Source organism: Macrobrachium nipponense, chromosome 12, assembly GCF_015104395.2.
Source record: "Macrobrachium nipponense isolate FS-2020 chromosome 12, ASM1510439v2, whole genome shotgun sequence".
Classification (NCBI taxonomy): domain Eukaryota; kingdom Metazoa; phylum Arthropoda; class Malacostraca; order Decapoda; family Palaemonidae; genus Macrobrachium; species Macrobrachium nipponense.
In genome coordinates this window covers 21,381,600-21,389,099 of record NC_087205.1, presented here as the reverse complement: position 1 = coordinate 21,389,099, position 7,500 = coordinate 21,381,600, and the positions used below count along the sequence as shown (strand labels likewise).

Genomic DNA, 7,500 nt, shown 5'->3' with positions numbered 1-7,500 from the left:
TTGCGCACTGCAAACGTCTTTTAAATAAAGGCCGATTTCAGAGGCTATAAATATTTAGGGTAAAATACTGGTGCACTCATTTGCACCTCCAAACGCTCAAATTGCGAAGCCCTTCTTCTTTCCCCTGCATCTTCAATTTTCTTCCCGAGCCGAGACTCATTCTACCCATGAGCACTAGAACGGGTGGGTTGGGGGGGCCGGGGGTGTGGTTACCGTCGATCTTATCGCCATAATTAATTAGGATGCGGCTAACCGCAAGCTACGGCTGCGTCTCGTATCTTGGTTTTACTTGGGACGGTTTTCGTTTGACTTTTGTTTTCTTCTTCAACCAAACGGAGAGAGATCTATATCAGGATTAACAGAGTACTCTATTAATCCTGATATATATAAGCAAGGGCCTGGAGCGTCAATATTTGTATAATGGAGGTTTCCTAGCAAAAACAGAAGAGCGTCATGTCTAAGGAAACATTCATTCATAAAATGGGATTTCATTCAGGGATATTTTCAAGGGATTTTTCTCCTTCGTTTTCACTTTCGCCTGTGCAAGTTATTTACATCATCGCCTTCAGCTTGCTACTAATTACGGGTGGCTTAATTCCTCGGTATTTATCTCTTTCTTAATTTTTTTTATAGGATCAGTAATCGGGTTTATGGGTAAGGGTCGCCAGTAACACGCTAAAAAAAAGTAAAAAAGTTCCCTCTTGAATGTGGTAAAGAAGCCTCATTTTGTAAAAATATTCCGAGCATTTTGTATAAAGATATTTTACCCTGCAATGGTAATGATGCTTTTTTCACTTTTGAAAATCTATAAAAATTGTTTTGTTGTTTTCTGGACGGTAATCTCTGAGAAACTGTTTACTTGTCTTTTATTTCTGAACATAAATAAAACATACAAACTTTTCCGCCCATGCAATTTGGGCGTCGGATGAGGGAGGAGGGGGAGGGGGGAGAGATAAGTGAGAAAAAAAAAACTGTCAACTGAAAGGTTCCTTCAGCTGTGTTAAGTTTATGTATCCTCTACTTAGAGGCATCCTAAAAAACACACAAGAAATGATACCGGCATGAACCATCACCACATAATCCCGATATTTCCGTTATGCTCGGAAAAAAAATCACAAATAAGCCAATATGGAAAATAAACAATTGCTTTATAGTCTTGTTCAACCCCAGAGATAAACTAGAGTTTTTGAAGTCGGTCATTTATTGCGATTAATAACAAACAGTCTCTCACAGCTCATTCAGGTCTTGCATACTGGATTCTAGAACATCATGCAGGGTTTTTCGGGCCTTATTGGGGCTCATAACCGTTCAACTTCACACTCGCAATGCTTGCTATAGCCTTCTAAGCGTTTATTTTTTTTTTTAGTGCGGTTTTGAAATTAATACCTGCTGTTATTCTGATTAATTATTATATTTGGAGCAAGACTTCTTAACAATTGTGTATTATCAGATGTCCATCATTCTCCAAAATATGGTGACTATAGAAATAACAGGAAATACTGGCAGCCACATTTGTCCCTCGGATTTCACATAGCTCGTATTTACCGTTATAACGACAAAGTCCAGAAAGTAAAAATAAAAAAAAGAGAAAAAAGCGATAGCCATACTTGGCCCCTTGATTCCATTAATCTCGTAATTACCATTTTAATGACCACGGTCGTGGAATCGAATTATGAAAAACTAGACTTCGAACGCCACGAGGACGGGAATACCATTTCGAATATTCATTTGAAGTCGCCAAATTATTCCAAATTAGAAATGTCCTAATATAGCGAGTGGCCTTAGCTCCTCACTGGGGCTGCCAGGTAAGGCTTGCTTTAATTATAAGAGGCGCGTATTGATGCTGAGCCGAGTATTGTATGACAGTCAAGGGAACCTGCGTTTTGCTGGCGTTCTGGTCACTATCGTCAGGTCAGTTACTCAGGGAAGATGGTGGGTGAGGATTTGGTATCACTAATGTTTATTCTAAGAAGTGTTACAATTTTTAGAACTGATTAGCGTATTCCGTTCAATCCCGCCTCAGACATTATATATATATATATATATATATATATATATATATATATATATATATATATACATATATGTATATATATATATATATAAATAGCATTTTATATATATACACACACACACACATATATATATATATATATATATATATATATATATATATATATATATATATACGTGTGTGTGTCTCTCTCTGTCTGTTTGCTAGAATCAGGAAACCATGGTTTCTCTATAAAAATATCAAAGTATTTGCATTTAGTCACTTACTTATTGTCATTCTACTTATTGAACTTTTTGGGACGAGAATATCTTAGCACTTCTACGCTATTTTTTTTTTTATTTTCAATTAGCGATCAAGTGTCCTGTCGATTTTAGTTACTTCGATATGAATTGTTAATCATCTTTACCATTTTTGGTTCATATTTAAATTATAACATTAATATCTTGCAATCCTAAAGTAAATTTTCCCATCCGAGATCGATGTCTTTTGATCTGTTTCATAATGATCTTCTCAATGTATAATTGATAATTATTGCATTTGCTAAAATTCAGTGACATTCCATTCACACTTAGACGGCGAACATCAAGCCTTTGCATTTTATTGCCATCTACCGTTCTTTCTAGAAAGTGTTTGTGGATCCCTGTGGGAAATAATACTTCCTCTATTATCTGTAGTTGTCAATTGTCAATCTTTCGTTTGCTTAACATTTCCAAGCCTGAACATTTTCAAAGTGGTGTGATTTAGTGACTAACACGAACGAGAGAAGTGCTTATTGGTCGGTATTCTTACGTTGGTCCTTTAGGTTTAGGTCGTGGTTCTGCTCGTCTCTTGTCAAGGTAAGGATATACGATCTTTGAAAGTACGTTAGCAGGTTTGCGTTATTATTTTTTTTGGTATTTCTACAGAAGCAATCCGCGGTGGCCTAGATTATGGCAATTGACGTTTTCCTATGTTATTTTACTCACTGAACAAGAATTTAAAGTAATAATTATTCGGACGACTGTAATTAACCCCCAGGAGCCAATACTAAACACGGAGAAATACATTGGACGCCCCAATCACTAAACTCGGTTTTTTTCCATCTGTCCACCAGTGTGTGGTGTTTGCGTATGGTAACACTGCATCCCGGGCTTTAGATAGTTAAATTCAGCTTACATTCAACAATAATACTAATCCTATTTCAAATATTAACGGTGTAATTCGCATACAGTAAATTATGAAAACATTTTTCAGTTGCAAATGTACGCCCAGATATCCTTTTATTGACCTAAAACTTACACATAGCGTAATTATCTAAAGCCCGGGACGCAGTGTTACCATACGCAAACACCACACACTGGTGGACAGAGGGAAAAAAAAACAGAGTATAGTCGATGTCGTATCCGCGGTTACGTTCCTTGCAGTTCGTGTGGAACTATTTTTTAGAATTACCCTGCAAGGAACGTAACCGCGGATACGACATCCACAAGGGATTGGGGCGTCCAATGTATTAAGCCGTGTTTAGTACGAGCCCCTGGGGGTTAATTACAGTCGTCCGAATAAATATTACTTAAAATTCTTGTTCAGTAGGTAAAATTGCATAGAAAAACAGCAACTGCCATAGTCTGGGCCGCCGCGGATAGGTACCCTAGATCTACCAAATTGTCCAAGTTTTTCTGGATATCGTTTTCAAAATTTTTCGGGTATGAACTTGAGATTTCTTAAGTTAAATGTTCCTTCTAGGTTTCTCATCTTTTAAATTATTCGGGGATGAACTTATGAATTCTTAAGTTAAATTTTACAAGTTTTTTTCTGGATTTCTCATTTCTAAATTCTTCGGGGATTAACTTGGTTCTCTTGTAAGTTAAATTTTCAAAGTTTTCTCTGGGTTTCTCGTGTTTTTAATCTGTACTGCATTATGTACATAATTTTCTAAATTCGGTAAAAATCCTTAATGATTATATCCTTACGGAGCTCTTTTGTACATTTACCGCCTGTAGTTATTCTTCGGGTATTATTTTCTATTCTAGAAATGCTATAAAGGTTTACTTTTCCAGGTTTTGAGGTTTGCGGTCCGGCCTGAGTTTAAAAGTAGTTTGTCGCCAAAAACAGCGCTTCACACATCAATTAAGCTTCGTTGGTAATTATTTAAGTGATAAGGTAAGCAGCAGTATTCTTTAAATATACTTCATCAACATTGCAAGCTTAACCTCCCCATTTCAGGGGCGGACCCCCTGAAGTGGGGAGGGTCTCCTCTTGGCGTACGTGCGACTGTCCACGTAAGTCAGAAGAGAGGTTTGCTATTTGAACTTTTAAGACTAACCTTGAACTACGTAAATATTTTGTTTAGCATGGCAAGTTGTTAACTTCACATTGATCTATGAAAACTTCAAAAATGCAATTGAAGTTAAGCTGTAAATAATCCAAAATCGTGCTCCCAATTGAAAGTGCAATAGTGTTCCTAATATAAGTTAAATAGTGCTAAGTGCTCCTATTAAAACAGTCAATCATGCTCATTAACTGCCAATCGTGCTCCGTGCTCTTATTAAAACTGTCGTGCTTCGTGCTCTTATTAAAACTGTCGTGCTCCGTGCTCTTATTAAAACTGTCAATCGTGCTCTTATTAAAACGGTCAATCGTGGTGAGTGTTTCTATTAAAACAGTCAATCGTGCTCCGTGGTCTTATTTAAACAAGTCAATCGTACTCAGTGCTCCTATTAAAACAGTCGTGCTCAGTGCTTTGGTAGATCTATATTACTATTCCGCGGCGGCCTAGACTATGGCAGTTGCGGTTTTTTTTTACCTCCTGAAATTTTTTTTAAGTAATATTGATTCGGACGACTGTAACCCCCAGGGGCCAGCACTAAACACTGCGAAATACATTGGACTCCCCAATCCCTAGTGGATGTCGTATCCGCGGTTACGTACCTTGCAGTCCGTGCGGAACTATTCTTTAGAATAACCCTCCTATTAACTCAGTCGTGCTCCGTGCTCGTATTGAAAGGTCTTGATGTGCTAAGATTTTAATGTATTAAAAATACTTTGTAAATTTGGACATGGTAATTTTCCAATTCTTAATTTAACGAGTTCATTGGTGTTTGTGTAGGTGGTTTTTATGTGGAACATGAGTTAAAAAGCTTTGGTCAGGTCTTTTTAACCTAGTTGAGTTCAAATATTTGTCTGTATTTCAAATTTATCTTATTTCATACAGTGCAAAAGCTGTTCATCCAATATTAGGAACCAAGTCTAATTGCATTCCATAACTACAGGTTCTGCTGGTACGTTAGCAGCGAGTGTTAGCCTGCTAGTACGCGAACATTGCACAGCAAAATTGATTAGCAAGCCGGCCAGAGACTACAGAAGTCGGGAACTACAGTTACATTATCTCTCTCAAAGCTGAAGTATTATCATTGATTCAGCCCCTGATTGATACTTTGAAGTAGGGTATTTCCTTAGTCTGACTGTGCATGCGGAAGCAGCAAGAAGCGGGATGTGTTTACATGGTGGGTACGAATGCCCTTGTCGGGCTGAGGTGGCAACGGAGCACTAACCCAGCACAGAGGTCATTTCAAATCTCAGGAAAACATTTTTAGTAACATTCCCCCAACAAAAACTTAGTCATTCTTAAACATATGAAGTTTTTATTATGAAACAGTAATTACCATATATTAAGTGTAATTACCATATATTAAGTGTAAAAAAATCAGACATTTTTTCATCACTGTCGTGGCATTTTTAGAGAAGCGGCCAAAAAGGCTGAGTTTGACTATAGTCTACTTTACCGCGGAATGAGGGCTTAGAATTACCTTAGTTTTGAGTGTAATAAAAAATTTAACAGCATTCTATACACCTTTGTCTAATATCTGCTTTAAAGGTTTATGTACTTGTTAAATGTAGTACTGAGCACTTCCATTGCGCAGGTTTGACCTACTATGAGGTTCAGAGACTTCGTCCCGGTGCTTTTTCGGAATAAAATTTTTTCTGTGCATTTGACTTAAGATATTACTTAGCCATAGTATGCTTTACATCCCTACCTAATTTTCGGCAGCATTCATTATTACTCTATTAGAAAAAAGTATATTCATAAGAGTAAAATAAAGCAGACAAAGCCACTGGCGGAACACACGAGTGTACGGGTTCAAAGTTATACGTGACGTAGACATATGACGTCCTGACTCCTCCCACAAGGTGATGACAAACGGCTGTCTGATTATCTGAATGAATATTCGTGCCTTGTCAAGGCTTCAAGAATGGCGGCTATGATTAGTCATTGTCCCAATACTTGGCTTAGTCTAAATTCTATGTATAATCCAATCTAATCCTGTGTTTTTATTACAATGATGGTCACCGTCATATTGGGAAAAACATCAAAGGAGCTACGACGAATGCAAAAGTTTTCCTTTGCTAATTTATTTTTAATAATTTTTCAATGGAGAAAGTGATAAAAAGTAATTTCTCGTATTACTTGTGGAAACACTGTACTAAAAGTATTCCAGCACCCGACCTCATGGCATAAATCCTATAAATTAATACTACTACCACCACTACTACAATGTGAAAGCAAGGAGTATTGGTTGTATTTCATTGTTGCTAGAAGTGGAGACTTTTTCACGAAGAGCCAATTATACTTCGAGAAGGAGGCAAGTTTAATGACGTCTTAAGTTACGTCATACCTTCTGAAGCCATTCCTCTCAAGTTTGCTGGCGTTATCTACAAGAAGTCTGTTACTCTACCAGAATTATGCAAGTTTCGTAACACAGAATAGTAGAAAATTAGGTGATGTAAAGGTGCGTCCACACGGTCGAACAATGTCCGACGGACAAATATTGTTACCAATTAACAATTTTCTGCCGGCCTTTGCCTTGTGAGCAAAGTAAAAACACTGGCATACAACTTCATCTGGTACTACTGTTTGTTGCCAGATCTACTTCCATCACTTCAACGCTTATGACGTCATCCTGCTTCGCCTATGATATGGTAGCAATGTTTGTTCGTCGGACATTGTTCGACCGTGTGGACGCACCTTAAGATAATCCTGTCTGTTACGTTTATGTACGTTGATAATTTTTTCCGGAAAGCTCCGGGACACCGGTTGTGAATCTTAGTAGTGACAATGCAGTGGTTTAGTGGTTTAGAGTATGGAGAGTAGTCTTTAGTCGTTAAATACTTAATCAGTATTGGTGATGGAAAATTCAATAAATGATACTTATCCTTGAAGTTTACTGTTCTTCACAAATAAATACTTCTCTGTCGAATGGCAGGTGAATTTGAAGCTAACAAATAAGGTGTTTAAAGTAGTCTAATACCGAGCGAAGTTTGAAGAATTTTCTTATAAGTTACTTTGAAAGCAGTTAAGGTAATTTTGCGGTTGGTTTAGATAAAACTAGAGCTCAAGTAAAACCCGCCTTTTAAGTGACAACGCCTTGACTCCAGAAAACTGAAGTTCTAGTAGCTACCTTCCACCCTTCCCCCGGGTAATGATATGATAGTGTCTTTGTGACTAGAAA

At 37.4% G+C, this 7,500-nt stretch overlaps 1 long non-coding RNA gene across 1 annotated transcript; it reads left to right on the top strand.

The window, feature by feature from the left end:
• The first annotated feature begins 2,734 nt into the window (after window positions 1–2,734).
• LOC135224959 (uncharacterized) lies at window positions 2,735–6,488 on the top strand. The gene is made up of 3 exons (XR_010316845.1): window positions 2,735–2,850; window positions 4,051–4,153; window positions 5,263–6,488. It is a non-coding gene; the product is annotated as an uncharacterized LOC135224959 (long non-coding RNA).
• The last annotated feature ends 1,012 nt before the right edge of the window (window positions 6,489–7,500 follow it).